This window comes from Oryctolagus cuniculus, chromosome 17 (genome assembly GCF_051225735.1).
Source record: "Oryctolagus cuniculus isolate XC-2025 breed Fujian yellow rabbit chromosome 17, ASM5122573v1, whole genome shotgun sequence".
Taxonomy (NCBI): domain Eukaryota; kingdom Metazoa; phylum Chordata; class Mammalia; order Lagomorpha; family Leporidae; genus Oryctolagus; species Oryctolagus cuniculus.
In genome coordinates, this window is record NC_142883.1 from 65,752,134 (window position 1) to 65,770,295 (window position 18,162).

Below are 18,162 nucleotides of genomic sequence, written 5' to 3' on the forward strand. Positions count from 1 at the left end.
TTAATTTAAATTAGGTAGTTCTATTTACAATTATCTTTATAATTAGTCCTTTTTCCATTTAGTTACAGAATCATGAATGAATTTTTCTCATAAATTTTATTGTACTATTCTTGTGTATGTGTAATGTTATGTACTGTATTATATGTTGTGTTGACTACTAGATGGAATGTAGTTTTAGTTCTTTATTTGTATTTTGTCAATTCCAAGAAACATATAATACATATACATATATATGTGTGTGTGTATTAAGCTCACTAATTTGATGAGTTAATGTCTTAAATTTCAATTTTATTAAATTTGCTGTATCATTTTCCATTCTCTTCCTTTGTGTCATTTTTGATGTTTAGTATGGCCACTGACAGGAGTGATGTTACAAGGACACACAAGTTTGGCACATCATCCTTGTGTAATGCACAAAATAAAGTTTTGGTCATTAAAGTATCAGAAATAATGCCTTTTATGGACTAAGAATAAAGAGTTGGAAATGTTTAATGATTTTAGGTGTTTAAGGAGTAAATATATTCTGTTCATGCAGGACTAAGAGTCTTTAACTTTTATTCTTTCATTGGAACCAATATTATAAATATATTGAGTAAAATGCTCATAAAAATGATAGCTTTATTGAGGACTTACATTGTACTACATACTACACTAAGCACTTTATATACATTTATGTTCTTTATTATTCCTAATTCCATTTTGTCATATAAACTACTAATTGTCTTAATTTTGGGGAAATTGAAGAAAACGTATTTTTAAAATTTTATTAGAGAGGCAGTCAGAGAAAGAGACAGAGAAAGCCCCTTTCCACTGGTTCACTCTCAAAATGCCCACAGAAGCCAGAGACCAGGAACTCCATCCAGGTCTCCCACATGGATGGCAAGTATATAACCACTTCAGCCATCACCTGTTGTGTCCCAGGGTGTGCACCAACACAAAATTGTAAGTGAGAATGGACCTAGGACCCAAACCCCACCACTTTGTTATGAGATGCAGATATCCCAACCTCTGTCTCAACTGCTAGGCCAAATGTTCTCCTCAAGCATGTGTTTAGATCCGTCTTGCCTGTGCCTTAGCTTTTAATCATGATGGTCCTGCTTCCTGGTTTTTTTTAAACTGAATGTGACAGTTTAATTTTACCATTTCAGTAATGTTTTTGCTTGGGGGTGCGGAAAAATCTTTAAAGTTGAACCAGGGATCATTCAAAGCATTTTTATGCTCCTTAAAATCTTAAACCACTGTATGTGTATGTGTATGTATCTGTTTTTGTGTACATCTGTGCATCTATCCATCCATTGTCCATCTGTTTATCTGTGCTGGACATATTTGTATTATATTTCAGAATTTTCCACTTTTCATTTGTCATTGATTTCTTATTTTCTTAGGGTCAGAAATGATAGTTTGTAAGATTTCAGTCTTTGAAATATATTGATATTGGGGGCCGGTGCTGTGGCCTGGAGTGCCTGCATCCCATATGGGCACCGATTCGAGTCCTGGCTCCTCTGCTTCTGATTCAGCTCTCTGCTGTGGCCTGGGAAGGCAGTGGAGGATGCCCCAGGTCCTTGGGCCCCTGCACACATGTGGGAGACCTGGAGGAGTCCCCTGGCTCCTGCCTTTGGATCGGCACAGCTCTGGCCATTGCAGCCAATTGAGGAATGAACCATCGGGTGGAAGACTCTCTCTCTCTCTGCCTCTCCTCTCTCTGTGTAACTCTGACTTTTAAATAAATAAATAAATCTTAAAAAAAAAAGAAATACCTTGGTACTGACTGTGCCCATACCACCCTGAATGCCGCTTCCAATCTTGTCTGAAATATATAGACACTTACTTTGTGGTCTAACATATTATCTGTACTGAGAATATCCCATATTCAATTGATTTATTTACACATTCTTATTTTGTTTGCTGATGTTTTCTTTCTTTCTTTCTTTTCTTTTTTTTTTTTTTTTTTGACAGGCAGAGTGGACAGTGAGAGAGAGAGACAGAGAGAAAGGTCTTCCTTTGCCGTTGGTTCACCCTCCAATGGCCGCCGCGGCCGGTGCGCTGCGGCCGGCACACCGCGCTGATCCGATGGCAGGAGCCAGGAGCCAGGTGCTTTTCCTGGTCTCCCATGGGGTGCAGGGCCCAAGCACCTGGGCCATCCTCCGCTGCACTCCCTGGCCACAGCAGAGGGCTGGCCTGGAAGAGGGGCAACCGGGACAGAATCCGGTGCCCCGACCGGGACTAGAACCCGGTGTGCCGGCGCCGCTAGGCGGAGGATTAGCCTAGTGAGCTGCGGCGCCGGCCCTTTTTTTTTTTTTTTTTTTTTTGACAGGCAGAGTTAGACAGTGAGAGAGAGAGAGAGAGACAGAGAGAAAGTTCTTCCTTCTGTTGGTTCACCTCCCAAATGGCCGCCATGGCCAGCACTCTGTGGCTGGTGCGCCACACAGATCTGAAGCCAGGAGGCAGGTGCTTCCTCCTGGTTTCCCATGCAGGTGCAGGGCCCATTGCTGGTGTTTTCTATATACAGGGGGACTTGAAAAGTTTCTGGAAAAAGTGAATTAAGAGGTAATTCCATTGTAGTGCAAAAACGTTTAAATCCATCCATAGTTCTTCACATAATATGAAGTTCTTGAAGACCCTGTATTCACACAGATCTGATCATTTATAGTGTTGGGCAGAGTTGTTGAAGAGTATAGTAGTCCATTTGTTAGTGACTTCCCAAACTATTTTTGAAAATACTTACTCATTGTGATATGTAGTGACTGAGGTCATTGTTTCTTGTGTTTAACAGAGATATTCTTGAATGTCAGGAGCTATTAAGAGCAACAGCAATCACAACAACAACAAAACCCTAGTACTGGAAAACCAAGTGGCACCATGTCTTTGTAGGCTGTGCTGCCAGAGTCCTTAAACATTTGCTCAGGCTTGCACTCCTTCCTGCTGGGGAAGCTGTCTTCTCTGTTTCTTTCTGATCATGCATATTCCTCTGAAAGGCACATGGCCTTCTGCATTCTCCCACGTATATGAGTCCTTTTGAATGTCCTAATTTCCCAGAGAAACTCTCACTAGCTTTTGCTCCCAGGCATTGGGTTGGTCTATTTTGTGTTTCACTTGCAATCTTTTGCCCCAGGCATCCTTGGGCTCTTAGTTTGCCTTGCAGTATGTTCCAGTAATGCCTGATGCTTTCTTCTAAGTTGCCTAAACAAAGAGAAATGCCTTTTTGGTTACTCCTTCAGGTTGCCCCTGACCAGGTTCAAGCAGATGTGCACAACAACTTACAAAATGATCTGCTGTGCTCTGTCCGGAACCAGGTACCAGACTCCCAAGCTGGGTGTGTGAGCTTCCCTCTTGAAGACTGCTACAGCCAAGGGACTGAGTGAGCTAAGGGCAAGTAAAAAATGCCACAGAATTTCCAAGTTCTCTTTTTCTTGATTCTATGTTCATTAGACTTTTTTAAATCTTTGACTGTTTCTCAGAGTTTTGACACAGTTTGCTTGATTAATTGCTTGTCTTTCAGTGTTTCTATGGGAGGGCAAGTACTTGGAGTTTCATACTCTGAAACTTTTTGCTGATGTCAGCCTGCTGTCTTTTTTAAAAAACTAATTCTGTTTATTATTTAAAAGGAATTACACGATGCTTTCTAAAATTAAAATGGCCTACCCAAAAGCGTTTTTTATTTAAAATATTTCACTAGATTTCTGTTTTATATCTGACCTTTCTTCATCTAAAAGAGAAAGATTTAAAATGTTAGACAACTAATTATGAACACTAAAACATAAGAATGCAGATAAACTAATACACTCAATGGGAAATTACAAAATTCACAAATTTCACATCTTGACCTTAGCACTCTCTTAAAATCTAATGGGTACTGCTGAAATTTTAGCATAAATAGTTAGCCTATGAAGGTTTACGGTTACTCTGATTCCTAAAATGAGGTGATGTCCCTCTTTTCACTACTGATGTGTTTATGTCAGCATAAGAATATACTTTTCTCATAGATTTCTTAAAGTCATTCACTTAATTAGGGATTTTATCATTTTTTCTCATACAAAACAAAAATATTTTAATACCTTTAAATTCCAAATTTTTCTTTAAAATCATTCATGAAAAAGTCAGAATTAACACCTCAATTAGTCAAGCATCAGGAAACTACATTACACCTATTTAATGTGCAAAGAGACATTTTTTCACGTCATTTTCTTCTGATGTCCGTTCCAGAATCACAGACTCTTGCTTCTCTATACTTCCATCCATCATTTCTGCAGATCATGAAAACTGAATTTGTTGAACACCAGCAAGCTGTTGATATGATGTTGTATAAACCATAACATTGTGTTGCTGACCATCCGCAGCTATTAAGCCAGCTGGTAACTGGTTAGTGAATGCCTCCTCTGTAAGTAAGCTCTTCTCTTAGTCCTTCTGTAGCTGTGACTGCTCCACCAAATCCTTTCTCTCTCAATTTCTGAAGGTACAATTTCAGAGGTTCCACATAACTGGCAAAGCCCAAGGTGGACATGGCAAAGAGAATGTCTTCTCCATTGATTGTCTTCTGTTTCTCTTTCACTTGCTTCAGATGCTATAAAGCTAAGAACTCACTTACACATTCTTGAACACATTCTTTGGCATCCGTTGCAATCTTTCCTGTTTGAGGTGTGGCATTCTTCATTATCCTAGCCACATTTGCAATTGGAAGATATATTTCTTCTTGAGAAGCATCTGTGGTAGAACTGTCACCGTCCATTGCCATGAAATACTGTCAGAACCGTGGTGTCAGTGGTGCTCAGAGCACCTTTTTAAAAAGGTGTCTAATCTTTGCTCAATTCCAACCCATGTTTAAAGCATCTTGTTCTAGTACTTCGGGCGAGATAACAATTTGCGAGTGCTCTGTAATTCTTTGTTCTCCCAGACTACTGCTCCGTAAGCCCCTGCCTATCCTCCTGCCTCCCACCAGCGATGATCAAAACCTTAGTGCAATCCGAACGGCTTCCTTCCCACCTTCGGGGCAAGTCCAGGGACCACAAGCCACCAGATGACTGCATTCTTTACGTGCAAACCAGACTGCAGGACACCAACGCCATTCCTGCCTCCCGGGGACCTCGCCGCCTCCCCACGCAGGTGCGCGGGTTGCCCGAGGCCCCTCGGCCGAGCCCGCCGACCTGTCAGCCCCGTTCGTGCTGCGCAGACACCCGATGGCCCAGCCAGCCCGGACCTGGCACCCAACGCTCGTCTCCCGCCCGCCGCGCGGCACCGGGGTGCGCAGGCGGACAAGGAGGCCGGACTCGGCCAGGACCCCGCGGACCCAGGAGCCGGCGGGCGGGGGTGCTCCGCGGGGCCCGCGCGGCTGCAGAAGCCGAGGGGGCAGGGTCGGGGCGGCGGCGGGGACCCGGGCCGCCTCCCCCGCTAGCCGGCCTGCTCCCCGCACAAAATGGAGCCAGCCCAGGGCGCCACCGAGAGGGACCCCGACCGTGCCCCGCCGGCAGCCCTCTTCTGCCTCGGACTCGGAGTTCAAGGGTGGTGAGCGGGAGGCGGCCTGGCCTCTGTACCGCCCTCCTCGTTCGGCGCACAAAGAGCCGCGCTGCGGCCTCGCAGGCGCCGGCCCAGCCCAGGTCCAGGTGCGGGCGGGCGGGTGGGAGGGTAGTGCCCAGGCCAAGGCGGCATTGGCTGCGGGGATGGTGCTGGGACGGTTTTAACTAAAACACTGTAGTTAATTTAATTAAAGGACGGAAATCCTTAAGGATCTTTACACCACCCACCTGTGACTGTTTTCCTCTTCGTTTGAACCAAGTCATTTTTCTCTTCGAATTGTTACTTATCATACATAATTGGTGATGGTCCTCTAACAGTTCAGAGACTATGTCTTATTTTTCTATTAGATTTCAGAATTCATAGCTAGTGTGAAGTGATGTGTAACACCCAGTGTTTTCAGATGTAAACTGAAGGCACGTTTGAGTAGGTGCTCTTATTGTATAGTGTTGTTCTGGCTGTTTTTAGCTTAACCTAGAAGCAGACAGATGTTTGTGCATAAAACAGACTGCAGAAACCTATTGTATACCTTTCTTTACCATGATTTCAAACTGCACTGATAAAACCTGTAGATGCCCTGAGCTAAACTTCAGAAGAGGAGTCTGAATGCCATTCACTCTGTTAAAAGCATGTTAGAAATGACTTGTAAAATATTGTGTTTTCTATTCTTATTTAAGCCAAGGCAATTTACTAACATGTATTTTTCAAATTAGCTAATATACTTCAATTATGAATGTTATAAATTCACTTTGTAATGTTGTTTAACAGTTAACATTATGTAAATTTCAAACTTTTCTTGCCCTAAGTAATTGGTGAACTGTTTCTTTAGATAGAAAATGTATTGTGTTTTTACATATATGGTGACATCTAATACGTATAGTATATATTATTTATGCATGTATTTAAAATGCATAAAGAACCATATCCAGATTATTTTAGTGGCTAGTTTACATTACTTATTGATATACCTCTAAAATTACAGTTGTATCCTAGAAACTTACTGTCAGTTAAATTATTACTCAAACAAATGAAATGTGTTAGCTTAAAACATTTTTAGATATTGGTACTGTTTGATCATTTAAAGCTCCTTAGGTAAAGTATGATTGGAAAACATCCTGAGCATTCTTGTTACAGTTATGGCTGCCTGGCAACTTAGTTCAAAATCAGAATAGCAATGAAAAGCATCATAGTAAACTCCCTCGCACCCTTTATTGTTATTTTTGGGCAACACTACACATATGTTCTGGTGAATGTATTATCATTACGTTTATTTAAATCCTTGATAAAATCATTACTTATTTTATTTTGCTTACCTAGAAATTAGATTCAGAGGTAAAGCAGCCTTTGTTTGTAATTATTAGTTGGTATTCTCTTGTGTCACCAAATGTGTTATGGGGAATGGGGAGAGTACCACTCAGAGACTGAATTTGGGTAGAACTTTATTGATGAGTCGCAGACTGACCAGCCAGGGACACAGTACAGACTTGGGAGCCACACTGTATTGCTGGTTCCCTGTCTAGCAAGACTTATATGGGGCAAAATCACAATGTAGGTGGCAGGGTTCGGTTACAATTTTCTGGTGTAATAAGTAGGGGTTTTCAACTATGTTTGCATGAGCTAATGACATTTCTTGGAATTGGCAAGGTTACAGAGGAACTGGCTGTCTTTCAGCTAGGATGTGGTTAGGCAATAGGACATTTCACAGGGTACATGCAACATAGAATTTTTTTCTTAACTGCATGGGTGGGGGTAGGTCACTTCTTGGTCATAAGTATTCAACATGGCATTTGTCCTGCTCTCTCTGACATATGTTTTTATCATGTAACAGCTTAGATGAAATATGGAGCTTTCTGTCTGTTTTTGACTTCTCCTGGTTACCATTATTAATCCCCTCCAAATGTTTCACACAAATGAAAACTCTACAGGATTTAGCCCATTGTATGTACAATTTTCCAGAATTACAAGTTCTGTCTGTTCTTTTGTAAACCTTTCAATACTCCAACAGTTTCTTTCCAAAATAAAAGTCTGGAATCATCCATACTAAAATTAAGAATTTATAATTGGGAGGAACGGATGTTTTCATAAACATTTGCTATAATTAATTTCAACCAGAGAATTGAGGAAACAAAGCAGTTTTTCCTACTCCAAAACTTTATTGCCTTTTTCCCATATAGCAGACTCTGAAATCTTTTTAAATATGGTTAGTGAAATTATACTCATTATTTAGTGTGTTTTTGAAAAAAAAACTGCTCTTTTTTCCTTATTGCCATCTCGTGTACCTTGAAAGTTAAATTTAATCTGATATTTTCATTTTGTAGCAGTTATAAACCAGAAAAGACCTTTGTAATTTTGTAATTTCTTAGCAAGATAAAAATTCTTCTTTTAAAGATCATTTCAATTATTTGAAGCATTTTATATTTGATTTGATAAACAGAAGCTTTAAGAAGAAATGGTGAGATGTAAATAATCATAATCCTTAATTTTAAGGATAGAGAAGGCTCATATTTAAAATATATACCATAGCGCTTATTCTGTGCTGGTTATGGAATATTTCACAGGAAATGGCTGCAGTGTGTGAATATGTTGTTGGAAATTTCCGTTTAGAGAGACAAAGGCAAACTTTAGTTCTTTCGGGTTTATTATAATACTGCTAATTTTAAAAAAATAAAGTGAAGTGTACCTTGCCTAAGTTTTCAAGAAATCAACAACAAATACACAGCTGGATTAAATCATAAATATTTAGCTTTTTAGTCACCATTTACTCATGCTGTAATCCATCCTAGGAATCTTTTTGACCCTTTTTTTGGAGGAGAAAACAAAAGAGGAAGAAGAAAGAAAACCTGAAAGTGTACCTTGCAAAATGAGTTAAAGGCTTATTAAGTGGACACAGTCCATTTTCCATCCTCCTGAGTACTTTGGCACAGCTGTAAAGATCTTGAAGAGAACAAACGTTCTTGGCTAATCTGTCAACTGTAAAATGTGTACAGAAAAATAGGTAGCTATCACTAAAATTACACTTCAGCTTTCAGTAACCATTTAATGAGTAGCATAACTATATAAGTATGGAGATGTAAGTACTCTACTCAATAATTAAAAATAATCTCATCTTTACACTGAAAGCTCTGTAATTACTATTTGACTTCACCAGGACCACTGTGGGAATCTCCAGTGGCACGCTGAGTTGTTCAGAGTGGATTAAAATCATAAGATAAAATTGGATAAATCATTAAATTATTAAGCTTTAAATATTACAAGAATGAATGTATCCTGATATTTGGAAGTTATATTGTAGGAATTTGCAGTCTAAAACCAGATTCTGATGTTTATTTTTTTTTTCTCTTTGCCATGAAAGTGGTTTTATTTCCTATGATTTTAAAAACAGATTTATTTGAAAGGCAGAGTTACAGAGAGAGAGAGAAATCTCGCATCTGCTGGGTTACTCCCCAGATGGCCACAACAGCTGGGGCTGAACCAAGCTGAAGCCAGGAGCCGGGAGCTTCTTCCAGGTCTCCCACGGGGGTGTAGGGGCCCAGGCCATAGAGGGAGCTGGATCAGAAGTGGAGTAACCAGGCCTCAAACCTGTATCCCATATGGCAGGTGGTGGCCTTACCTGCTATGCCACAGTGCTGGCCCCTGGTATCAGCCCTTCTTACCTGGCCTGAGTTATGCCTGGTGTAGCACCACTGTGGCCAGGAGCTTGAAGCTGAGCTGAACGCCTCACCCAGCACACACAGGCTGCACCCACCGCACAACTACAATCCCAGAGCACCCACAGGGGACTGCTGGGAGCCCTGGATTTACAACAATCAGTGATCAATGCACCCCACGCAGGACATTAGGCAGTGCGGGCTATGGACTCCCAGTATGGCTTCCTGCCCTGGGGCCTCCTGCCCTGGAGTTTGCAACCCAGTGCAAATAGCTTAATATTTGCTTTCAGAGGCATCGCCTGAGGTGCTTGGTTCCCCATGGTTCCTTCATCACCTTCTCATCCCAAGTATAGCCCTCTAGTGGTTCTGTGTGGGAGGTACAGAGGCTGGACCATTCTGGCCTATCTCAGCATCTGGATCCGATGTACTCTAGGCTTGGCAGTAGGCTCAAGGCTCAGCACTTAAATCATTCATAGCAGTTTGGAAAGAGCACAGGGAGATTCCCCCCAAGAAAAGGGAAAAGCTTGCAGGAAAGATTCTGAAAAATAAGGAGGGCCTCTGCCTGCTCAGATGGCATGCCTTGGGCTGCTTCCCTCTTGCAAAATCAGCATCCCATTGGGCAAGTGTAACTGCACATTTAAGACTGCACCCACCCCCGCTGTCATTCAGACTTCTGAACAAAATATTTCTATAGAAAAACATCAGGGGCTGGGGCTGTGGCACAGCGGGTAAAGCCGCCGCCTGCAGTGCTGGCATCCCACATGGGTGCCAGTTCATGTCCCGGCTGCTCCACTTCTGATCCAGCTCTCCGCTGTGGCCTGGGAAAGCAGCAGAAGGTGGCCCAAGTCCCTGGGCCCCTGCACCCGCATGGGAGACCTGGAGGAAGCTCCTGGCTGCTGGCTTCAGATTGGCACTGCCATTGCAGCCCTCTGGGGAATGACCCAGCGGAGGGAAAACCTCTCTCTCAGCCTCCTGTCCTTATAAACACGTGAGAACTCCATGGAAGGGGATCCCTGCAGCCGCAGCTAATGCAGGAACACCTGGGGCACCTTCACGCAGATCACTCATCACACCCGATAGCTCTCATGCCTCGGGGACTGTTAGGAGGGTCCCAGGTACGGCCTTGGCATTGTCAGTGAGCTGTGCTTAAAGCAGGCCTCCATCCCAGTTTCTGGTGCTTTCTCAGAACGTTTAAGAGACAAGCAGTTAATTATTACTTCACAAGGGCGGCTGTAACAAGTTGTCAAGACAGCAGCTGAAAAAATCCTGGGGTGCGTGTCCTGGCCCCGTAGGCTAGGCTGTAGTGTCTGATGGCAGTGGCCTGTAGCAGGGTTCTGGTTCAAGCCCCAGTTCCTCTGTTTCCGCTCCAGCTCCCTGCTAATGTACCCAGGAAGCTGGCGGTGATGAGCCACCCGTGCCTCCCATGTGCAAGTCCTGGGTAGAGCTCTCGGCTCCATCTGGCCCAACCCTGGCTGCTGTGGGCATTTGGGGAGTGACCTGACAGATGCAAGATTCTCTCTCTCTCTCTCCCCCACCCCACCCCCGTGTAAATAAATAAATCTTAAAGCAATTTAAAAACTTTTCTTTTTTAAGGTGGACACTGTGCAGTGAGTGAAGCTACCTCTTGTGTGGTGAGGATCTTGTTCCCGTGTGGTGCCCGTGAGGACAAGGAGGAAGGCAAAGCCAAGTCCGTGTCTATTTCGTCCATTGTCAGCGTCTTCATCAATTCATGACGATTCTCCCCTCCCCTCCTCGACCCTGCAAACCCGGCGAAGCACAGGGGCAAAGCCTCACCGAAGCTCACAGCGACAGTGACAACTACAATGACATTTCGGTTCTGACTGTCGGGTGTTTCACGATCTCGCCGAGCCCTGAAGCCAGGGAGCATTCCAGATGTCACTGAGGGCCACGTACAATTGTCCGTCCTTACACACACGGCGCCCGCTGTTCCTGGTGCACCCCAGTGGCTCCAGTGTCCGCCTCCACCTGCGTGGCCTTCTGGAAAACGCTGAGGTCTCGGGGTGGAGGGGACTTGGGGGACAGCGCAGCGCCGGCCCAGGCCAGTCGGGATCACCGTCGGCACCCACGTCCCCGTGTGCGTTTCTGGAAACGTGGAGATTCCCGCCCCCAAGACTGCAGGGTTCTGCGGGCTCACCTGGACACCGGTGGTCAGGGGCCCGGCCCTCAGCTCCCGGGCAGCCCTAGAGAGCGGGTGCGGGCGGCACGGCGGGTCACGCGCTCTCAGACCCGCGTCCAGCAGGCGGGAGAAGCCCTGGGTCTCTGGTCGGGGCGCAGTCTGACCCGGGATGCCCTGGTCTCCATCCCCACACCAAACACGGGCCCAGAGGTCCCCACAGGACGCGCGACACCCAGCGCTCAGGGCGGAGCTCAGCGGGGAGCCCGAGAGAGGAGCGCTGTGTGCGGGACCCCAGGGCAGGCCAGGAGGACGCCCGCTCCCCCCATCAGATCCTGGGTTCCATCCCCAGCTCTGCTCCGGACTCCGGCTGCAGGGGTGGCTTGGGCGCTCTGGCCCAGCACGGAGAGACCCGGATGGCGCTGCCGCCCCAGCACTGCAGGCCTGGGGAGTGACCAGGAAGGGAGCTGGGTCTGACTTCCACCCCCAGCACTGTGTCTTCCATGGCACAGCTGTGGACCCCAGTCCCCACCCCCTGCTGTCAGCAACGTGGCTCTGCTGAGGGGTGGGGGACATGGAGCAGCCCACTGTGACCCCCTGGGCCTCTGGCTGTTCGCTTCAGTTAAAGGGGAAGAGACCCAGGAAGTGTTAGGAGTCAAGTGTATGGGAGGTGCAATCACAGATGGCTTTCTGGAGGAGGTGGCACTTGAGCCAGGTCCTGTAAAGGCACAGGCAGCCAGGTCGGGAGAATGAAGGCAGCTGTGAGAGGCCGACGCGTCCAGCCCCAGGGGTGCTTCTTCCAGGTGACACCCCGGTAGCCACCGCCAAGAACATGCCTGGGGACAGCGCAGATCTGTTTGGGGACAGCGCGGCAGAGGACAGCGGTGCGGCCAACGGGGCCTGTGGCCCACGGTCATCATCAGGGAGCAGGAGCACAGCATCGACCTGCGCATGATCCGGCCGCACATGAAGGTGGTCACCCACAGAGGTGAGGCCCCCCCGTTACCACGTGGTCACCCACGGAGGGGAGATTCCCCCCCCCCCTTACCAGTGCTCACCTACGGAGGTGAGACCCTACCCTAGTACCCGTGGTTGCCCACAGAGTTCAGACCCCCCCCGGGTACCCGTGGTCACCCACGGAGGTGAGGCCCCCCTGGTTACCTGTGGTCACCCATGGAGGGGAGGCCCCCCAGTTACCACGTGGTCACCCACGGAGGGGAGAGCCCCCCCATACCAGTGCTTACCCACAGAGATCAGACCCCCCCGGGTATCCGTGGTCACCCACGGAGGTTTGGCACCCCCCTGTTACCTGTGGTCACCCATGGAGGGGAGGCCCCCCAGTTACCACGTGGTCACCCACGGAGGGGAGATCCCCCCGTACCCACAGAGGTCAGACACCCCCCCCCCCGTATCCGTGGTCACCCATGGAGGTGAGACCCCTCCGGTTACCTGTGGTCACCCACGGAGGTGAGACCCCCCTCCCTGGGTACCCGTGATCACCCACGGAGGTGAGACCCCCTCGGGCACCCGTGGTCATCCTGGAGGTCGGACCCCCTGCTGGGTCCGGAAGATCCTCCGTGTCCCTGCGTGGTTCAGAGCCCAGCGATGGCTGCCCTCACAGGCTACCACAGCGAGGGCCTCAACGCCATCATCGTCTATGCCGCCAGCTTCCTCCAGGACAGCAGCTGCCCAGACTACCACTATGTCCTGGAGAACCTCTTCCTGTGAGCGGGCGGGGAGGGGCCAGGACCGGCAGGGCGGGCAGGAGGCGGGGCGGGGAGGGTGGGCGGGAGGCGGGGCAGGCGGGAAGCCGGGCAGGAGGCGGGGCGGGCGGGGACCATCGCTCGCCCAGGCTCCCCCTGCTGGCCCACTCTGGGCCTTCCCTGGGCGCCGGGGCTCCGCAGCCGCCACACCACACACGTCCATCACCAACACCATACCGTGAACACCATCACCGTCACCATAGCCATCGCCAGACCGGTCCTGCGGGGGCACGAGGGGCTGCAACACGGCCCCCGCCCCTCCCCAGAGCTCTGCGGCCCCTCCCCACAGCCCGCGGCCCCTCCCCAGCGCCCCCGGCCCCCTCTCAGAGCCCCGCGCCCCCTCCAGAGCCCCCGCCCCTCCCCAGCGCCCCCGGCCCCCTCTCAGAGCCCTGCGGCCCCCTCCCCAGCGCCCCGCGCCCCCTCCCCAGAGCCCCCCAGCCCCTCCCCAGCGCCCCGCGCCCCCTCCTCAGAGCCCCGCGCCCCCTCCCCAGAGCCCTGCGGCCCCCTCCCCAGCGCCCCGCGCCCCCTCCTCAGAGTCCCCGGCCCCCTCCCCAGAGCCCCCTCCAGAGTCCACGACCCCGCCTTGAGCCCCGCGCCCCCTCCCCAGAGCCCCCCGCCCTTCCTCAGCCCGCGGCCCCTCCCCAGCGCCCCGCGCCCCCTCCTCAGAGCCCCGCGCCCCCTCCCCAGAGCCCCCGGCCCCCTCTCAGAGCCCCGCGCCCCCTCCAGAGCCCCCCGCCCCTCCCCAGAGCCCTGCGGCCCCCTCCCCAGCGCCCCGCGCCCCCTCCCCAGAGCCCCTCGCCCTCCCCACAGCCCGCGGCCCCTCCTCAGAGTCCCCGGCCCCCTCCCCAGAGCCCCCCAGCCCCTCCCCAGCGCCCCGCGCCCCCTCCTGAGTCCCCGGCCCCCTCCCCAGAGCCCCCCAGCCCCTCCCCAGCGCCCGCGGCCCCTCCCCAGCGCCCCGCGCCCCCTCCTCAGAGTCCCCGGCCCCCTCCCCAGAGCTCGCGGCCCCCTCCTCAGAGCCCCACAACCCCCTCCCCAGAGCCCCCGCCCCTTCCCAGCGCCCGCGCCCCCTCCCCAGAGCCCGTGGCCCCCTCCTCAGAGACCCCCCAACCCCTCCCCAGCGCCCGCGGCCCCTCCCCAGAGCTCCCCGCCCCTCCCCAGCGCCCGCGCCCCCTCCCCAGAGCCCCCGCCCCTCCCCAGCGCCCCCTCCTCCGAGCCCCGCGCCTCGCCCGAGCGGGGACCCCCGGATCCCCGAGGCCCGCGGGGGAGGCCCGGGCCGGGCCGGGCGCGGCCGCCCTGACCCCGACCCGCTGCCCCGCGCAGCTGCGTCGTCGGCAGCCTGGAGTCCTGGTGGCCGAGGACTGCGGGATCCTGTACCTGAAGGGCGCCAGCCCAGCGCTGGATGCCGGCCTCGGCGGCTCAGGAAGCTGCCAGAGGACAGACAGGAGGCGCGGGCGCGGGCGCGGGCGCGGGCGGCTCTGCGCTCGGCCCGCCCGGCCCCTCAGCTGCCCTTGGCTTGTGGACGCGGCCCCCACGCCGCCCCTGCCGCCCTAAAATCTGTTTCTGGCCACCGCCTACCAAATCTGCTTTCTGTTCATCTCTGCCTCCTCAATTTCTAGCAGGTGGAGAAATGGGAGCTGGAAAACCTTCCGGGTCTGTTCTCTCCTGAGTTTTTTCTTTGGCTGTCCCAGCTGTTAGCATGGAGCCTTGCTCACCAACAGAAAACTCCCTTTTATGAAAATGCTAGCATGTAACTAAGTGGTTTATGCATTTTAGGATTTTCTGCCAGTTTTATAATTTTTTTGAAGAACGAATGATCTGTTTAATCATGGGAAACTATTGTTTCATAACTAAACTTTGAAATATGTATTTTGAGAACTTATATTTATACTTAATATATATTATATATTATATTGGCATTGATTAGCATTTTAAGTTTCTTTAGTAAAAGTATTTTTATTCTACCAAATCTGCTTTCTGTTCACCTCTGCCTCCTCAATTTCTATAAATGTATAAATTTATATATATAATTTATAAAAAGTATAAATTTTTATAAATGTATAAATTTTTAAGGAAAAAACCTGTATTATACTTCATTTATTCTTCTTAGTAATTACATTGATGGCATTATTATGCAAATTAGGAGTGCTTGTGGCTGCAAGATGAGTATTTTTCCTAAAAGAAGAACAAAAGATAATTTAGGGAAGGGGCAAGGGGACATTTTATTTTTGGCTAATATACTGCATAGAACTGTTACACAGCTGTTTAACTGAAACGTTGCTTTGCAATCTCCATTATTTTAGTGTGTTTTTAAAATTTTTTCCAGGAGATTCTAATAAAAATGGAAGAAGAACCAAGTTCTGCTTTGGACTCTGAAGAGACTTTTAATTCTTGAAGGTAGGTAGTAAATACAGAGATATACAATATTACAGGATAATGTATAAGATCCAATATCTTAGAGGATTCTAATCTTAGAATAAATAGCAAGGAACTAGGACTTGTGCTTTTAAAATGTGATAATATTACTGTGATATGTAATTATCTGCAGAAATAATGAGTATCAGAAAATGTAATAACCCAAATTCTTGTAAATGAGCTTACATCAGATATCTGTTGCTCTCCTATCCTACAGCACACTAATTAGAACAAATGTACATGTAGTATTAACCTTTATTATAATTTGTTTTTTGTTTTTCCCATATGTCTTTTACAGTACTAAAGACTTCTTTCGGAGTACCTACGAAAGGTTAAAATGCAAATGTGATTGAATTAAGAGCTGTTTGTTAATGCCCTTTTAGGGCTCTTCAGCCAATAGGGCTGTTACAGCTCAAACAGGAAAGGATTCAGTTGGCAGGCCAACACTGCTGTCAAATAGTATTATAGTATTTAAAGTGTGAAATTAATATTTTTCTACCCAGTAGGCAGTAGCTCTCATAATGTAATAAGCTTAATTGTGAATTTGGCACTTGGGTTAAATGTAGCATTCATAGAAGCACAGTGCTGGTGTATATTTTCTTATTAATATTAATAGACAAAACCTAGAAAAATGTAGCAGTGTCACATTAAAATAGCCACAGAATTATTAGTAAAATTTGCTTCAGAAGATTAAAATTATTTTTCTGTTGCCATTATAGCTCTTTTAAACTAGCTAGTAACAGGTTATTAAGAATATATAAATTTTCCAGTGTTCAGAAGTCCTTTTGTGTAACAACTATTTAAACTGCCTCAGAAATCCTAACCTTTCTTCATGATCGGATAGCTCAGGCCTTAAGCCTACCACTGACATACTAGAGCTTATGTCTAGGGTAACGAGCTAGTTTCTCATCTGTAAAAAGGGCATTATATTGTCTGATCTGCTTCCTTCCCACAACTTTTAAATACGGGGTAAAACATGTAAAACAAAGCCTCTTGAAAATCTAAATGCAGGGCCTGTTCCGTGGCTCACTAGGCTAATCCTCCGCCTGTGGCGCTGGCACCCCGGGTTCTAGTCCCTGTTGGGGCGCCGATTCTGTCCCAGTTATTCCTCTTCCAGCTCTCTGCTGTGGCCCAGGAAGGCAGTGGAGGATGGCCCAAGTGGTTGGGCTCTGCACCCACATAGGAGACCAGGAGGGAGCACCTGGCTCCTGGCTTTGGACTGGCGCAGTGTGCTGGCCTTAGCAGCCATTTCGGGGGTGAACCAATGGAAGGAAGACCCTAACTCTGCCTGTCAAAAAAAAAAAAAAAAAAAAAAAAAGAAGTGATATCTGGAACTATAACAAATAAATTATGGAACTTAAATCTATGGACACTAACTACAGCTTCATATGTCTAATACTCACAGATTTATTTTTATGGCCTATGAGGTTTTACAATGATTTATATTTCTTAGTGGTTTTCTTCATTGATTCAGAGAGGTAGAAAACAAATGGATTTAACTCCTGAGACACTTGTATGGGGTTATATGATGCCTGAATGGTTTTAGGCCACATCTTGTTTTGGAAGTGTTGGTTTAAATTTAAGTATTTGGCTTCCAACTAATTTGCAGTGATGTGTTATGAGAATATATTACTAGTTTTATGCAGTACATCTTACAGGTTTTATAGACCAATGTTATATGTTTTTTGTCAAGTTACATGTGAGAGAAAACTGCCAGATGTGAAAGAAGAGAGAGTTTCCTGTGTGTGCTGCAGTGGATGTTTAACTTAGGGAATGGAGCACACATGGCCACATGGTGGAAGGAATGTTGTTTCTCCATCCTCCACCTCCTTCCCAAGGGCAACTGACCTCCTTGCCAAAAGAGGCGAGCCCTTGCCAGCCCATATGACTACAGACTATTACATTAATCTGTCTAGCTGCAGTACCAGCTGCTTGCATGTTTTTAGTTATCTTATTAGATGGTATAACAGTGACCTATGAAATTAATTGAAGGTGAACATTGTTAACTTCTCTTTTATTACCCTATGTTTCCCCAAATCTTTTTGATTAGATTATAACTTTCTACAAAAGTTCCTAGGAAGTCTGTTTGGTTTTTGATTCATGTAATTTTTTTAAGGTCTTTAAAGTATAATGTCATACTGCACAGTATAGAAAATAATTTAATTTTTGTCTCATTTATTGATAGATTTTAGTCTGTTTATATAGTTGAAAAGCCATAGTAAACTTACCTTATTAGACAATTAAGTTAGATTGAACTCAGACCAATTATTTGGCATTCTCTGAGAAACTCAAAATACTCCTTTATCTTGGCATTGCAGAAATGGCATAGTATAGAATGCAAATTATTGTATCTTGCTTTAAAATAAACTTTAAATCATATTTACCTCTTCTCTAGATTCATATATATGGTAGTTTTTCACCAAGTTTACTCTATTTTTTAATTTAATTTAACTTGGCATCATTGATGAGTATATTTTCCCAAGCTGTGCTGTTAGGAAAAAATGTATTATCCTCTGATTTTTAACAAAGGGATAATTTTGAAGTAATAATCTTTAAATGTGATGTTGACTTTAAGAGACACACAAAATAATAAAAACTAATGATAATCAATTATAAGTCTTAGCCAGTGTTCTATTATAATAATTTAGCTAGGGACCCTGATGCTGAATCTAAGAAAATAAAAAAGTTTCTGAATGCA

General features: G+C 47.0%; 1 long non-coding RNA gene and 1 pseudogene across 1 annotated transcript in view; one reads left to right on the top strand and one right to left on the bottom strand.

The window, feature by feature from the left end:
* Positions 1 to 3,221: 3,221 nt before the first annotated feature.
* LOC138847826 (nuclear transcription factor Y subunit beta pseudogene) lies at positions 3,222 to 5,575 on the bottom strand (annotated as a pseudogene).
* A 79-nt stretch (positions 5,576 to 5,654) lies between these two features.
* Positions 5,655 to 18,162, top strand: part of LOC103346780 (uncharacterized) — a 97,811-nt gene continuing 85,303 nt past the window's right edge. Inside the window, exons 1-2 of the long non-coding RNA XR_016223707.1 lie at positions 5,655 to 12,277; positions 15,376 to 15,446. This is a non-coding gene — a long non-coding RNA (uncharacterized LOC103346780). The remainder of the gene's footprint in view (positions 12,278 to 15,375; positions 15,447 to 18,162) is intronic.